Genomic DNA, 17,665 nt, shown 5'->3' with positions numbered 1-17,665 from the left:
TATGGAGAACGTGCTTTGGGAGCGAGAGACCCGGGTTGAAATCTAGCCAGTGGCAGTATCTAATATCTTTCCCTAATTCACTTTATAATTACAAATTCTCAACACTTGAACATTCCCACGTGTGTTCTGATCAAAACAGTGCAAGAATGAGCTCTTTAGCGTTTGATTTTCAACTTATCCACATTTCTTTGCGGACACTCCTGCATGTCACAAATACATTGCACAAAGCGCATCTGTGGCTGTGTACCATTCGTGGTGCGTTGGCTCCCTCTACTGGTACGCGCCTCACACATTTAAAAATGCAGGGTGTCTTTACACTGTCATAGCTTCTAGATAGATTTCTTCAGAGACCTGAAAATCGCTGTGATTATTCACCATAGCCTGCTGAGTCTTACAGCGAAAGAACGATGTCAACGTATAGCATCGTCAGTTACTTTAATTGTGTTTGGGTTTTTTTTTTTATCAAATCCTACAAAACAGGACCATTGTGACACAAAACCTCTCACACACTAACACAAACTCTTTATACAGACACAGAGCTTTCCATGTATAAATAAGGCAGACAAAAATGCATAAAACACAAGCTATCAACAGACTGTTGGTGGACACCATGTCACTTTATTTTGTTTTTATCTTGTTTCTTTTTGGTGTAGCCTCATTAAACAAAATGTTTATAAAAATGACCACTTTTATTATGAATTATTATGAAATGAATAATTCATTATTAATTATTTATTATGAACACACCTGCCACCCTCAAGTGGAGGTGGCAGAGAGGAGGCACTTGGAGTTTCGGTCGAGAAAGTGTCCGTGTGACTGAGTCCTGTCCCATCGCTGCTTCAAGGTCTGTCGGTCCAGCTTGTTGAGGGCCTGAGAGCAAAGACGGATATCCTGGACCAGCTCTGACAAACTGTCCAGGTCTTGACTCTCCCAGGGGCCAGAGACCTGACAACCTGCAGGTTAAGCAACAAAGAAACATTTTACTTCATATCCATAATTTCCATTTTCCCCCCTATAAATATTTGACATCCAAATGTAGCCTATGAGCTAGCATCCAGCAATATTTTCTGCCCCATAAAATGGAAAATTAATTCACAACTAATCTTTTTTTTTTTTTTAATCTTCAAACCACACTTCTATATTGTAATGTCTGTGTGTGTACTCATCATGTAACACCTCTGTGCATACATACTAAATGTTCAAACTTAGAAATGTGTCAAAAGGAAACAGACTGATAGCAAGAAACAAACTGTTGCCAAGTACAACTTTGCACAGGTGATAAAAACATCAAAGAAATCCAAATTGTGAATTAGTGTGAAACTCCATGTCCATGAAGTATCTCCAAGTTCACACATATGCATACCTTCGAGGTTTAGAAGTGTCAGTGGTCGACGGGCCTCTCTGACAGACGCCAGGATGTTGTGAAGTCCCGCTGATGTAACAGACGGATTTCCTGACAGATTCAGACTCACCAGTGTGGGACACGACGAGAGGCACCTGTGAAATAATAATAAAAAGTCCAACAGGCCAGTAAAGAGTGACAATTTAAACAAAGGCAAAGCCCTAATAACATGAGTAATAACTGAGCCGTAGAAATGACGCCCGCACACACAAACCTCGCCAAGGTAGCTAGTAACCCTGTGTAAACACATTAGTCAACAATTAAATGTTCAGCTTGTTTAACTCCCAGCTCCACCCACAGCCTGTATCCTAGAAGACAAAGTCTTTAAGTTAAAACAACTTCACATTTGCAACCAACTGCAGCTCATGAGTGTAATAAAGTATTCAGCATCACAGAGACAAGGATCGTTGCAGGTTTATTCTTAACTCATTAAACTCCTACTTTTTTCCATAATTTGTTCCAAATCATTTAACATCTCAACGTCATTCCACATTGTAATCAGTGACTTCCCTTAAGTTTGTCACTCACCATGAGTCCAATAGTAGTCAGATAATGAGCCCCATGTAACTATTCTGTAACCACTGAACATCTGTTCAATTGTCACTTGTCTGTCTGTGCTGAATCCTTTACAAGCACTCTTAAAGGAAAACAAACATTAGCCAAACACACGGTTCATCCTGGTCATCCTGGTCATCCCAATTCTGTTAATCTATCCTTTTGCCGCTGCACTCATATCATTTGATTACTTTTTCTTAAGACATTCAGTCTCTAATTCCTCTGTTTTCATGTTGCAACGTCTCTCACCAGCTCACAAGCTATATTCAGACTTGCTGTTTGACGCACACACACACACACACACACACACACACACTCTCTCTCTCTCTCTCTTCTCTTCTCACTCTCTCAAACCAACACAGTCCACATTGATTATTCTTCTGGACCTCAGCGGATCCACCAAAATTCATGTAAGTATATCAACCATTCAGATTTATTTCTTTTCCTCAGACCACGCCGGATCTGTTAATATCAACAACGCTGCACACTCAGAATTGTACAGCTGATTCTTCCCTTCAGACCACGCCGGATCTGTTACTTCAGCACAATAAACACTGATTTTCCTTCTAAATCAGTTTACCAAGAGCCACAAAACCATTTCTGACTCGATTTTCTGAAATTCTGTGTCACTTAAACATCCTGACAGCACCAGGTGTTTTCTGTCGGACTTCCTCGTCCCAAATTACTCTTTTTACTCACAAATAAGTGTATCTCAAAATGATCTTCTGATCATAGCTATTCCTGAGGCCACAAATCTCAGCAGCGCCACCTGAGTAAAATCTTAGTAAACCTCTTTACTAAGGAGGAAGTTCTTCAACTTCCTGACCAAACACTTATTGAACCATAAACTGACCAATAACTCTTATATTCTCTTATTCTTTAATCACACACTGGTCTCTTTTCTCTCCTATTTCCTCATAACATCTCATGTTACTTTTATCTCAGTACTGTCTTTTTCTCAAAGTTTCATTATCCTTACTTCAAAGCTTCTCATTACTTCAAAGTTCCCGTTCATCACTGTGTTAATGTTATGCTAACATAGCTGTTTCGCTAGTCACATAGCACATCACTATATACCAGCTAGCCAAACTTCAGTAACCCTACAAACATCACTGCTGCTTGCTTTCCTGTCTTCATGTATGTCGGAAGTGATAGCAGAGCTGTGCCTTTTAATTTGTTTTAGAAATCCCTCAGTCAGAACCTGGTATATGATATTTAGATGGAAACTAGCGAGCTAACTCTCTGCTAACTTCTAACTCCGTTACATTTCAGAAATTCTTTTTTCATGGATGCCTGGGTGTTAAACTTCATTGTTACACCTGGTAGAGCAGCCACACTGATCATTTTATTACAGATGAAAGAATTCAGACAGTTTTTAAACTCTCAGTGATCCTGCAGTGATCGTTTGACTTTGGGACCTGCAGTGTGGTTTGGGTCCAGACACGGCTAATGACCAGACTTAAAGACCAAATTTCGGGTCACTTTTGCCGGTCCCAAGCCCAAATAAAGGAGCTAGCTTGAAGCGTGACATAAAAAACAATAATTGCTAAGAAAAGTGTCATTTGTAGTTCTAAATATATTCTAAATGCATTTAGATCGTTTTTACTCACTTTATGTCTCTTCCACGATCTTATGTCTCTCTCCTATGTTGGTTAGGACCACAGTGATACTGGGAATTCCACGGTGTTCACTGTCTTCAGCAAGCTTACAAGGGCCGGTTGAAGGGCTACAGTCTTATCATACATGTGCAGTGTTCCTACAAGCCATAAGGTTACCTTGAGTGAGGAAGATGATGATTTACAGTCCGTCTGAGTGCATAGGTTGATGTGCAAGCACATTTGTCCCATTCTCCACAGAGGGCAGTGGGCATAGGTGTGACGTCACAAACACTTAGAGTGACAGCAGAAAATTGTGAGCGTTCCACTTGTATGCGGCAAGAAGTAGGCACACATTGCCAGGGATGTGGTTGGAACGGCTGACTAGATAAGGCCTGGTGTCCAGCTAATGAAAAAGAGCCGAAAATGGGGGTGTGGCTGTGCACTGGTGTGCACTTTAAATGTACCCCTTCTGCCCTGCCTTACAGGGCCGCCCAAGTGGCTCATGGGAACGTGACAGGCCCCATGGCAGAGATTGAGGACAGAGGGCAGTGGTTCGAATCCCATGCGGACCAATGTAGGGAAATACAAAAAAAAATTAGAAACAGTTTCCTGGCTCTGAAATTCACCTGCTGGCCTTGCTTAGGAGACCGCAGGCGAGCCCGCAGTAGAAGGGTTCTCTCTGCTTTTTACCGCTGTCTCAAAACATTTTTTCCATCAATCAATATTGCTTGTTATGGTTGCTATGGACCACCAAACACGCCACGCCACGCATTGTCGCTTTCGCAATCTTTTCTTCATGTCCAAACAAACGCTCAATTTTGCCTTCATTAACACAAATTAGACATCAAAACCTAGGTATTTTTCTTGCCTTTCACAAAATGCCACTGTCATTATTGTAGCACTTGCCGTTTTCTCGCCAATGGCCTCGAAGCAACACAGTTTAAAAATCTCCACATTCAAAGTATATGGAGACTTCAGTGAAAATGACAGCTGAAATTCTGTAACGGAGGCGTTTTCAACTCGTCATATCTTCTAGATGTATTTTTCTTTAGAGACCTGAAAACCGCCTTGATTTTTTTTTTTTTTTTTTTTTTTTTTATTAAAGCCTGCTGATTGTTACAGTGAAAGAATGATGTCGACAGCCCGTGTACTTTTGGAGTTACAGAACATTTTGTAACACGAAGAAACAGCAGTTTTCACCTCTCAGTTGTGGTAAACGCTTGAAATATATTATGGAGAACGTGCTTTGGGAGCGAGAGACCCGGGTTGAAATCTAGCCAGTGGCAGTATCTAATATCTTTCCCTAATTCACTTTATAATTACAAATTCTCAACACTTGAACATTCCCACGTGTGTTCTGATCAAAACAGTGCAAGAATGAGCTCTTTAGCGTTTGATTTTCAACTTATCCACATTTCTTTGCGGACACTCCTGCATGTCACAAATACATTGCACAAAGCGCATCTGTGGCTGTGTACCATTCGTGGTGCGTTGGCTCCCTCTACTGGTACGCGCCTCATTCAAATGTCGCCACACATTTAAAAATGCAGGGTGTCTTTACACTGTCATAGCTTCTAGATAGATTTCTTCAGAGACCTGAAAATCGCTGTGATTATTCACCATAGCCTGCTGAGTCTTACAGCGAAAGAACGATGTCAACGTATAGCATCGTCAGTTACTTTAATTGTGTTTGGGTTTTTTTTTTTATCAAATCCTACAAAACAGGACCATTGTGACACAAAACCTCTCACACACTAACACAAACTCTTTATACAGACACAGAGCTTTCCATGTATAAATAAGGCAGACAAAAATGCATAAAACACAAGCTATCAACAGACTGTTGGTGGACACCATGTCACTTTATTTTGTTTTTATCTTGTTTCTTTTTGGTGTAGCCTCATTAAACAAAATGTTTATAAAAATGACCACTTTTATTATGAATTATTATGAAATGAATAATTCATTATTAATTATTTATTATGAACACACCTGCCACCCTCAAGTGGAGGTGGCAGAGAGGAGGCACTTGGAGTTTCGGTCGAGAAAGTGTCCGTGTGACTGAGTCCTGTCCCATCGCTGCTTCAAGGTCTGTCGGTCCAGCTTGTTGAGGGCCTGAGAGCAAAGACGGATATCCTGGACCAGCTCTGACAAACTGTCCAGGTCTTGACTCTCCCAGGGGCCAGAGACCTGACAACCTGCAGGTTAAGCAACAAAGAAACATTTTACTTCATATCCATAATTTCCATTTTCCCCCCTATAAATATTTGACATCCAAATGTAGCCTATGAGCTAGCATCCAGCAATATTTTCTGCCCCATAAAATGGAAAATTAATTCACAACTAATCTTTTTTTTTTTAATCTTCAAACCACACTTCTATATTGTAATGTCTGTGTGTGTACTCATCATGTAACACCTCTGTGCATACATACTAAATGTTCAAACTTAGAAATGTGTCAAAAGGAAACAGACTGATAGCAAGAAACAAACTGTTGCCAAGTACAACTTTGCACAGGTGATAAAAACATCAAAGAAATCCAAATTGTGAATTAGTGTGAAACTCCATGTCCATGGAGTATCTCCAAGTTCACACATATGCATACCTTCGAGGTTTAGAAGTGTCAGTGGTCGACGGGCCTCTTTGACAGACGCCAGGATGTTGTGAAGTCCCGCTGATGTAACAGACGGATTTCCTGACAGATTCAGACTCACCAGTGTGGGACACGACGAGAGGCACCTGTGAAATAATAATAAAAAGTCCAACAGGCCAGTAAAGAGTGACAATTTAAACAAAGGCAAAGCCCTAATAACATGAGTAATAACTGAGCCGTAGAAATGACGCCCGCACACACAAACCTCGCCAAGGTAGCTAGTAACCCTGTGTAAACACATTAGTCAACAATTAAATGTTCAGCTTGTTTAACTCCCAGCTCCACCCACAGCCTGTATCCTAGAAGACAAAGTCTTTAAGTTAAAACAACTTCACATTTGCAACCAACTGCAGCTCATGAGTGTAATAAAGTATTCAGCATCACAGAGACAAGGATCGTTGCAGGTTTATTCTTAACTCATTAAACTCCTACTTTTTTCCATAATTTGTTCCAAATCATTTAACATCTCAACGTCATTCCACATTGTAATCAGTGACTTCCCTTAAGTTTGTCACTCACCATGAGTCCAATAGTAGTCAGATAATGAGCCCCATGTAACTATTCTGTAACCACTGAACATCTGTTCAATTGTCACTTGTCTGTCTGTGCTGAATCCTTTACAAGCACTCTTAAAGGAAAACAAACATTAGCCAAACACACGGTTCATCCTGGTCATCCTGGTCATCCCAATTCTGTTAATCTATCCTTTTGCCGCTGCACTCATATCATTTGATTACTTTTTCTTAAGACATTCAGTCTCTAATTCCTCTGTTTTCATGTTGCAACGTCTCTCACCAGCTCACAAGCTATATTCAGACTTGCTGTTTGACACACACACACACACACACACACACACACACACACACACACACACACACACACACACACACACACACACACACTCTCTCTCTCTCTCTTCTCTTCTCACTCTCTCAAACCAACACAGTCCACATTGATTATTCTTCTGGACCTCAGCGGATCCACCAAAATTCATGTAAGTATATCAACCATTCACCGATTTATTTCTTTTCCTCAGACCACGCCGGATCTGTTAATATCAACAACGCTGCACACTCAGAATTGTACAGCTGATTCTTCCCTTCAGACCGCGCCGGATCTGTTACTTCAGCACAATAAACACTGATTTTCCTTCTAAATCAGTTTACCAAGAGCCACAAAACCATTTCTGACTCGATTTTCTGAAATTCTGTGTCACTTAAACATCCTGACAGCACCAGGTGTTTTCTGTCGGACTTCCCCGTCCCAAATTACTCTTTTTACTCACAAATAAGTGTATCTCAAAATGATCTTCTGATCATAGCTATTCCTGAGGCCACAAATCTCAGCAGCGCCACCTGAGTAAAATTTTAGTAAACCTCTTTACTAAGGAGGAAGTTCTTCAACTTCCTGACCAAACACTTATTGAACCATAAACTGACCAATAACTCTTATATTCTCTTATTCTTTAATCACACACTGGTCTCTTTTCTCTCCTATTTCCTCATAACATCTCATGTTACTTTTATCTCAGTACTGTCTTTTTCTCAAAGTTTCATTATCCTTACTTCAAAGCTTCTCATTACTTCAAAGTTCCCGTTCATCACTGTGTTAATGTTATGCTAACATAGCTGTTTCGCTAGTCACATAGCACATCACTATATACCAGCTAGCCAAACTTCAGTAACCCTACAAACATCACTGCTGCTTGCTTTCCTGTCTTCATGTATGTCGGAAGTGATAGCAGAGCTGTGCCTTTTAATTTGTTTTAGAAATCCCTCAGTCAGAACCTGGTATATGATATTTAGATGGAAACTAGCGAGCTAACTCTCTGCTAACTTCTAACTCCGTTACATTTCAGAAATTCTTTTTTCATGGATGCCTGGGTGTTAAACTTCATTGTTACACCTGGTAGAGCAGCCACACTGATCATTTTATTACAGATGAAAGAATTCAGACAGTTTTTAAACTCTCAGTGATCCTGCAGTGATCGTTTGACTTTGGGACCTGCAGTGTGGTTTGGGTCCAGACACGGCTAATGACCAGACTTAAAGACCAAATTTCGGGTCACTTTTGCCGGTCCCAAGCCCAAATAAAGGAGCTAGCTTGAAGCGTGACATAAAAAACAATAATTGCTAAGAAAAGTGTCATTTGTAGTTCTAAATATATTCTAAATGCATTTAGATCGTTTTTACTCACTTTATGTCTCTTCCACGATCTTATGTCTCTCTCCTATGTTGGTTAGGACCACAGTGATACTGGGAATTCCACGGTGTTCACTGTCTTCAGCAAGCTTACAAGGGCCGGTTGAAGGGCTACAGTCTTATCATACATGTGCAGTGTTCCTACAAGCCATAAGGTTACCTTGAGTGAGGAAGATGATGATTTACAGTCCGTCTGAGTGCATAGGTTGATGTGCAAGCACATTTGTCCCATTCTCCACAGAGGGCAGTGGGCATAGGTGTGACGTCACAAACACTTAGAGTGACAGCAGAAAATTGTGAGCGTTCCACTTGTATGCGGCAAGAAGTAGGCACACATTGCCAGGGATGTGGTTGGAACGGCTGACTAGATAAGGCCTGGTGTCCAGCTAATGAAAAAGAGCCGAAAATGGGGGTGTGGCTGTGCACTGGTGTGCACTTTAAATGTACCCCTTCTGCCCTGCCTTACAGGGCCGCCCAAGTGGCTCATGGGAACGTGACAGGCCCCATGGCAGAGATTGAGGACAGAGGGCAGTGGTTCGAATCCCATGCGGACCAATGTAGGGAAATACAAAAAAAAATTAGAAACAGTTTCCTGGCTCTGAAATTCACCTGCTGGCCTTGCTTAGGAGACCGCAGGCGAGCCCGCAGTAGAAGGGTTCTCTCTGCTTTTTACCGCTGTCTCAAAACATTTTTTCCATCAATCAATATTGCTTGTTATGGTTGCTATGGACCACCAAACACGCCACGCCACGCATTGTCGCTTTCGCAATCTTTTCTTCATGTCCAAACAAACGCTCAATTTTGCCTTCATTAACACAAATTAGACATCAAAACCTAGGTATTTTTCTTGCCTTTCACAAAATGCCACTGTCATTATTGTAGCACTTGCCGTTTTCTCGCCAATGGCCTCGAAGCAACACAGTTTAAAAATCTCCACATTCAAAGTATATGGAGACTTCAGTGAAAATGACAGCTGAAATTCTGTAACGGAGGCGTTTTCAACTCGTCATATCTTCTAGATGTATTTTTCTTTAGAGACCTGAAAACCGCCTTGATTTTTTTTTTTTTTTTTTTTTTTTATTAAAGCCTGCTGATTGTTACAGTGAAAGAATGATGTCGACAGCCCGTGTACTTTTGGAGTTACAGAACATTTTGTAACACGAAGAAACAGCAGTTTTCACCTCTCAGTTGTGGTAAACGCTTGAAATAGATTATGCAGAACGTGCTTTGGGAGCGAGAGACCCGGGTTGAAATCTAGCCAGTGGCAGTATCTAATATCTTTCCCTAATTCACTTTATAATTACAAATTCTCAACACTTGAACATTCCCACGTGTGTTCTGATCAAAACAGTGCAAGAATGAGCTCTTTAGCGTTTGATTTTCAACTTATCCACATTTCTTTGCGGACACTCCTGCATGTCACAAATACATTGCACAAAGCGCATCTGTGGCTGTGTACCATTCGTGGTGCGTTGGCTCCCTCTACTGGTACGCGCCTCACACATTTAAAAATGCAGGGTGTCTTTACACTGTCATAGCTTCTAGATAGATTTCTTCAGAGACCTGAAAATCGCTGTGATTATTCACCATAGCCTGCTGAGTCTTACAGCGAAAGAACGATGTCAACGTATAGCATCGTCAGTTACTTTAATTGTGTTTGGGTTTTTTTTTTTATCAAATCCTACAAAACAGGACCATTGTGACACAAAACCTCTCACACACTAACACAAACTCTTTATACAGACACAGAGCTTTCCATGTATAAATAAGGCAGACAAAAATGCATAAAACACAAGCTATCAACAGACTGTTGGTGGACACCATGTCACTTTATTTTGTTTTTATCTTGTTTCTTTTTGGTGTAGCCTCATTAAACAAAATGTTTATAAAAATGACCACTTTTATTATGAATTATTATGAAATGAATAATTCATTATTAATTATTTATTATGAACACACCTGCCACCCTCAAGTGGAGGTGGCAGAGAGGAGGCACTTGGAGTTTCGGTCGAGAAAGTGTCCGTGTGACTGAGTCCTGTCCCATCGCTGCTTCAAGGTCTGTCGGTCCAGCTTGTTGAGGGCCTGAGAGCAAAGACGGATATCCTGGACCAGCTCTGACAAACTGTCCAGGTCTTGACTCTCCCAGGGGCCAGAGACCTGACAACCTGCAGGTTAAGCAACAAAGAAACATTTTACTTCATATCCATAATTTCCATTTTCCCCCCTATAAATATTTGACATCCAAATGTAGCCTATGAGCTAGCATCCAGCAATATTTTCTGCCCCATAAAATGGAAAATTAATTCACAACTAATCTTTTTTTTTTTTTTTAATCTTCAAACCACACTTCTATATTGTAATGTCTGTGTGTGTACTCATCATGTAACACCTCTGTGCATACATACTAAATGTTCAAACTTAGAAATGTGTCAAAAGGAAACAGACTGATAGCAAGAAACAAACTGTTGCCAAGTACAACTTTGCACAGGTGATAAAAACATCAAAGAAATCCAAATTGTGAATTAGTGTGAAACTCCATGTCCATGGAGTATCTCCAAGTTCACACATATGCATACCTTCGAGGTTTAGAAGTGTCAGTGGTCGACGGGCCTCTCTGACAGACGCCAGGATGTTGTGAAGTCCCGCTGATGTAACAGACGGATTTCCTGACAGATTCAGACTCACCAGTGTGGGACACGACGAGAGGCACCTGTGAAATAATAATAAAAAGTCCAACAGGCCAGTAAAGAGTGACAATTTAAACAAAGGCAAAGCCCTAATAACATGAGTAATAACTGAGCCGTAGAAATGACGCCCGCACACACAAACCTCGCCAAGGTAGCTAGTAACCCTGTGTAAACACATTAGTCAACAATTAAATGTTCAGCTTGTTTAACTCCCAGCTCCACCCACAGCCTGTATCCTAGAAGACAAAGTCTTTAAGTTAAAACAACTTCACATTTGCAACCAACTGCAGCTCATGAGTGTAATAAAGTATTCAGCATCACAGAGACAAGGATCGTTGCAGGTTTATTCTTAACTCATTAAACTCCTACTTTTTTCCATAATTTGTTCCAAATCATTTAACATCTCAACGTCATTCCACATTGTAATCAGTGACTTCCCTTAAGTTTGTCACTCACCATGAGTCCAATAGTAGTCAGATAATGAGCCCCATGTAACTATTCTGTAACCACTGAACATCTGTTCAATTGTCACTTGTCTGTCTGTGCTGAATCCTTTACAAGCACTCTTAAAGGAAAACAAACATTAGCCAAACACACGGTTCATCCTGGTCATCCTGGTCATCCCAATTCTGTTAATCTATCCTTTTGCCGCTGCACTCATATCATTTGATTACTTTTTCTTAAGACATTCAGTCTCTAATTCCTCTGTTTTCATGTTGCAACGTCTCTCACCAGCTCACAAGCTATATTCAGACTTGCTGTTTGACGCACACACACACACACACACACTCTCTCTCTCTCTCTCTCTTCTCTTCTCACTCTCTCAAACCAACACAGTCCACATTGATTATTCTTCTGGACCTCAGCGGATCCACCAAAATTCATGTAAGTATATCAACCATTCACCGATTTATTTCTTTTCCTCAGACCACGCCGGATCTGTTAATATCAACAACGCTGCACACTCAGAATTGTACAGCTGATTCTTCCCTTCAGACCGCGCCGGATCTGTTACTTCAGCACAATAAACACTGATTTTCCTTCTAAATCAGTTTACCAAGAGCCACAAAACCATTTCTGACTCGATTTTCTGAAATTCTGTGTCACTTAAACATCCTGACAGCACCAGGTGTTTTCTGTCGGACTTCCCCGTCCCAAATTACTCTTTTTACTCACAAATAAGTGTATCTCAAAATGATCTTCTGATCATAGCTATTCCTGAGGCCACAAATCTCAGCAGCGCCACCTGAGTAAAATTTTAGTAAACCTCTTTACTAAGGAGGAAGTTCTTCAACTTCCTGACCAAACACTTATTGAACCATAAACTGACCAATAACTCTTATATTCTCTTATTCTTTAATCACACACTGGTCTCTTTTCTCTCCTATTTCCTCATAACATCTCATGTTACTTTTATCTCAGTACTGTCTTTTTCTCAAAGTTTCATTATCCTTACTTCAAAGCTTCTCATTACTTCAAAGTTCCCGTTCATCACTGTGTTAATGTTATGCTAACATAGCTGTTTCGCTAGTCACATAGCACATCACTATATACCAGCTAGCCAAACTTCAGTAACCCTACAAACATCACTGCTGCTTGCTTTCCTGTCTTCATGTATGTCGGAAGTGATAGCAGAGCTGTGCCTTTTAATTTGTTTTAGAAATCCCTCAGTCAGAACCTGGTATATGATATTTAGATGGAAACTAGCGAGCTAACTCTCTGCTAACTTCTAACTCCGTTACATTTCAGAAATTCTTTTTTCATGGATGCCTGGGTGTTAAACTTCATTGTTACACCTGGTAGAGCAGCCACACTGATCATTTTATTACAGATGAAAGAATTCAGACAGTTTTTAAACTCTCAGTGATCCTGCAGTGATCGTTTGACTTTGGGACCTGCAGTGTGGTTTGGGTCCAGACACGGCTAATGACCAGACTTAAAGACCAAATTTCGGGTCACTTTTGCCGGTCCCAAGCCCAAATAAAGGAGCTAGCTTGAAGCGTGACATAAAAAACAATAATTGCTAAGAAAAGTGTCATTTGTAGTTCTAAATATATTCTAAATGCATTTAGATCGTTTTTACTCACTTTATGTCTCTTCCACGATCTTATGTCTCTCTCCTATGTTGGTTAGGACCACAGTGATACTGGGAATTCCACGGTGTTCACTGTCTTCAGCAAGCTTACAAGGGCCGGTTGAAGGGCTACAGTCTTATCATACATGTGCAGTGTTCCTACAAGCCATAAGGTTACCTTGAGTGAGGAAGATGATGATTTACAGTCCGTCTGAGTGCATAGGTTGATGTGCAAGCACATTTGTCCCATTCTCCACAGAGGGCAGTGGGCATAGGTGTGACGTCACAAACACTTAGAGTGACAGCAGAAAATTGTGAGCGTTCCACTTGTATGCGGCAAGAAGTAGGCACACATTGCCAGGGATGTGGTTGGAACGGCTGACTAGATAAGGCCTGGTGTCCAGCTAATGAAAAAGAGCCGAAAATGGGGGTGTGGCTGTGCACTGGTGTGCACTTTAAATGTACCCCTTCTGCCCTGCCTTACAGGGCCGCCCAAGTGGCTCATGGGAACGTGACAGGCCCCATGGCAGAGATTGAGGACAGAGGGCAGTGGTTCGAATCCCATGCGGACCAATGTAGGGAAATACAAAAAAAAATTAGAAACAGTTTCCTGGCTCTGAAATTCACCTGCTGGCCTTGCTTAGGAGACCGCAGGCGAGCCCGCAGTAGAAGGGTTCTCTCTGCTTTTTACCCCTGTCTCAAAACATTTTTTCCATCAATCAATATTGCTTGTTATGTTTGCTATGGACCACCAAACACGCCACGCCACGCATTGTCGCTTTCGCAATCTTTTCTTCATGTCCAAACAAACGCTCAATTTTGCCTTCATTAACACAAATTAGACATCAAAACCTAGGTATTTTTCTTGCCTTTCACAAAATGCCACTGTCATTATTGTAGGACTTGCCGTTTTCTCGCCAATGGCCTCGAAGCAACACAGTTTAAAAATCTCCACATTCAAAGTATATGGAGACTTCAGTGAAAATGACAGCTGAAATTCTGTAACGGAGGCGTTTTCAACTCGTCATATCTTCTAGATGTATTTTTCTTTAGAGACCTGAAAACCGCCTTGATTTTTTTTTTTTTTTTTTTTTTTATTAAAGCCTGCTGATTGTTACAGTGAAAGAATGATGTCGACAGCCCGTGTACTTTTGGAGTTACAGAACATTTTGTAACACGAAGAAACAGCAGTTTTCACCTCTCAGTTGTGGTAAACGCTTGAAATATATTATGGAGAACGTGCTTTGGGAGCGAGAGACCCGGGTTGAAATCTAGCCAGTGGCAGTATCTAATATCTTTCCCTAATTCACTTTATAATTACAAATTCTCAACACTTGAACATTCCCACGTGTGTTCTGATCAAAACAGTGCAAGAATGAGCTCTTTAGCGTTTGATTTTCAACTTATCCACATTTCTTTGCGGACACTCCTGCATGTCACAAATACATTGCACAAAGCGCATCTGTGGCTGTGTACCATTCGTGGTGCGTTGGCTCCCTCTACTGGTACGCGCCTCATTCAAATGTCGCCACACATTTAAAAATGCAGGGTGTCTTTACACTGTCATAGCTTCTAGATAGATTTCTTCAGAGACCTGAAAATCGCTGTGATTATTCACCATAGCCTGCTGAGTCTTACAGCGAAAGAACGATGTCAACGTATAGCATCGTCAGTTACTTTAATTGTGTTTGGGTTTTTTTTTTTATCAAATCCTACAAAACAGGACCATTGTGACACAAAACCTCTCACACACTAACACAAACTCTTTATACAGACACAGAGCTTTCCATGTATAAATAAGGCAGACAAAAATGCATAAAACACAAGCTATCAACAGACTGTTGGTGGACACCATGTCACTTTATTTTGTTTTTATCTTGTTTCTTTTTGGTGTAGCCTCATTAAACAAAATGTTTATAAAAATGACCACTTTTATTATGAATTATTATGAAATGAATAATTCATTATTAATTATTTATTATGAACACACCTGCCACCCTCAAGTGGAGGTGGCAGAGAGGAGGCACTTGGAGTTTCGGTCGAGAAAGTGTCCGTGTGACTGAGTCCTGTCCCATCGCTGCTTCAAGGTCTGTCGGTCCAGCTTGTTGAGGGCCTGAGAGCAAAGACGGATATCCTGGACCAGCTCTGACAAACTGTCCAGGTCTTGACTCTCCCAGGGGCCAGAGACCTGACAACCTGCAGGTTAAGCAACAAAGAAACATTTTACTTCATATCCATAATTTCCATTTTCCCCCCTATAAATATTTGACATCCAAATGTAGCCTATGAGCTAGCATCCAGCAATATTTTCTGCCCCATAAAATGGAAAATTAATTCACAACTAATCTTTTTTTTTTTTTTAATCTTCAAACCACACTTCTATATTGTAATGTCTGTGTGTGTACTCATCATGTAACACCTCTGTGCATACATACTAAATGTTCAAACTTAGAAATGTGTCAAAAGGAAACAGACTGATAGCAAGAAACAAACTGTTGCCAAGTACAACTTTGCACAGGTGATAAAAACATCAAAGAAATCCAAATTGTGAATTAGTGTGAAACTCCATGTCCATGGAGTATCTCCAAGTTCACACATATGCATACCTTCGAGGTTTAGAAGTGTCAGTGGTCGACGGGCCTCTCTGACAGACGCCAGGATGTTGTGAAGTCCCGCTGATGTAACAGACGGATTTCCTGACAGATTCAGACTCACCAGTGTGGGACACGACGAGAGGCACCTGTGAAATAATAATAAAAAGTCCAACAGGCCAGTAAAGAGTGACAATTTAAACAAAGGCAAAGCCCTAATAACATGAGTAATAACTGAGCCGTAGAAATGACGCCCGCACACACAAACCTCGCCAAGGTAGCTAGTAACCCTGTGTAAACACATTAGTCAACAATTAAATGTTCAGCTTGTTTAACTCCCAGCTCCACCCACAGCCTGTATCCTAGAAGACAAAGTCTTTAAGTTAAAACAACTTCACATTTGCAACCAACTGCAGCTCATGAGTGTAATAAAGTATTCAGCATCACAGAGACAAGGATCGTTGCAGGTTTATTCTTAACTCATTAAACTCCTACTTTTTTCCATAATTTGTTCCAAATCATTTAACATCTCAACGTCATTCCACATTGTAATCAGTGACTTCCCTTAAGTTTGTCACTCACCATGAGTCCAATAGTAGTCAGATAATGAGCCCCATGTAACTATTCTGTAACCACTGAACATCTGTTCAATTGTCACTTGTCTGTCTGTGCTGAATCCTTTACAAGCACTCTTAAAGGAAAACAAACATTAGCCAAACACACGGTTCATCCTGGTTGTCAGGTGTCGGCCATCCAGATTCCAGAGGTGCTGTGAAAGGTCATAACGTTAACACTGTGCTGTGGTAAAAGTAACACTGGTTTCAAACACAGTATGTCTCAAACTGTATTCACTTCTTCCCTGTAACATTCACATTTTCTCCAATATTTTCTCAACAACACAGTGTAATTTCATCATCAACATATAGCCTGTAACTACAGTTTCCTTCACACAAAATCTCAGTAATCCTGTGGTAGAAAAACATCATTAAGTTGTGTCCTGCTGTAAATCACATGATCAAATCACATGATTAACCATCTGCTGCAAAAAGAAATGTAAATGTTAGCGCTGCGCAGGTGTATACACTCTTTCTCACAGTAATCTCTGTGAGCAACACAAGGTAGTGAATAACACACCCATGGTAAATTCACAGACACAAAAATTTTTAAACTAAAAAGGTTAAATTTGCAGAGTTCACATAGTCATGTGACCCAGGTTTCCTCCTGTGGTCTCCTCCTGCTCCTGCAACAGAGACACACACAGAGATACATCCACACCTTTGTCAGGTGGGGGTTAACTTCACACAATGGTGTTAAGTCAGTCAGTCTTGTCAGCTTCCCCATTTATTTTAGAATTCTCACTCATTCACTCAGTGATTCTTTCTTTTGCTGACTGTGGAAATTATCGTCCCATTCGTTTCCACGCTCAGCAAAATGACGTCATTTCAAAAAGAAAAAGAAGAACTTTAGATCGGATTACCTCGCTGAATCCTTTTGGACAGGAACTCATTTTCTAAATGTCCCAATAAGTGGCTTTCTCCTGAGCCCATTTTAATTTTGGAGAAGCTCACTTTGCAAGTTTTCTCGACGATGAGTCGTATAGCGCTTCTGTTCTAATCGTGCAGATCTGCTCAAACAGAGATCATCAAACCAAACTTTCAGTGCACCATGAAAGTAACAAAATAAAAAGAAAGAAAGAAAATAAAGGAAAGAAAAGGAAAGAAAGGCCTTGTTTAAATCATGACACATGTTCTTCATTTCAGGGGGATGAATCGTACCAACCTAATTGGCAGGCTCAACTTAGTAACAAAAGACAAATCAACAGCCAGTTTAATCTCAAACATCTATCCAATCACACACAACATACAGCATAACCCTGTTGTCTCGTCACATAATAAGTTTCTTCT

The 17,665-nt window shown here is 40.6% G+C and overlaps 4 long non-coding RNA genes across 4 annotated transcripts; all 4 read right to left on the bottom strand.

Moving 5' to 3' along the window:
* Positions 1 to 596: 596 nt before the first annotated feature.
* LOC146365983 (uncharacterized) lies at positions 597 to 4,006 on the bottom strand. The gene is made up of 3 exons (XR_014798622.1): positions 3,568 to 4,006; positions 1,364 to 1,497; positions 597 to 953 (listed from the first exon to the last, which is right to left on the bottom strand). It is a non-coding gene; the product is annotated as an uncharacterized LOC146365983 (long non-coding RNA).
* A 1,390-nt stretch (positions 4,007 to 5,396) lies between these two features.
* LOC146365982 (uncharacterized) lies at positions 5,397 to 8,850 on the bottom strand. The gene is made up of 3 exons (XR_014798630.1): positions 8,405 to 8,850; positions 6,161 to 6,294; positions 5,397 to 5,753 (listed from the first exon to the last, which is right to left on the bottom strand). It is a non-coding gene; the product is annotated as an uncharacterized LOC146365982 (long non-coding RNA).
* A 1,367-nt stretch (positions 8,851 to 10,217) lies between these two features.
* LOC146365981 (uncharacterized) lies at positions 10,218 to 13,622 on the bottom strand. The gene is made up of 3 exons (XR_014798623.1): positions 13,184 to 13,622; positions 10,986 to 11,119; positions 10,218 to 10,574 (listed from the first exon to the last, which is right to left on the bottom strand). It is a non-coding gene; the product is annotated as an uncharacterized LOC146365981 (long non-coding RNA).
* Positions 13,623 to 15,009: 1,387 nt separating this feature from the next.
* LOC146365980 (uncharacterized) lies at positions 15,010 to 16,491 on the bottom strand. Its single transcript, XR_014798633.1, has 2 exons — positions 15,777 to 16,491; positions 15,010 to 15,366 (listed from the first exon to the last, which is right to left on the bottom strand). It is a non-coding gene; the product is annotated as an uncharacterized LOC146365980 (long non-coding RNA).
* Between the last annotated feature and the right edge of the window lie 1,174 nt (positions 16,492 to 17,665).

This window comes from Perissodus microlepis, chromosome 19 (genome assembly GCF_051167445.1).
Source record: "Perissodus microlepis isolate ML-2025 ecotype Zambia chromosome 19, ASM5116744v1, whole genome shotgun sequence".
In the NCBI taxonomy this organism is placed as follows: domain Eukaryota; kingdom Metazoa; phylum Chordata; class Actinopteri; order Cichliformes; family Cichlidae; genus Perissodus; species Perissodus microlepis.
Note: the sequence above shows the minus strand (reverse complement) of the source record. Positions and strands in the feature narration are given on the sequence as shown.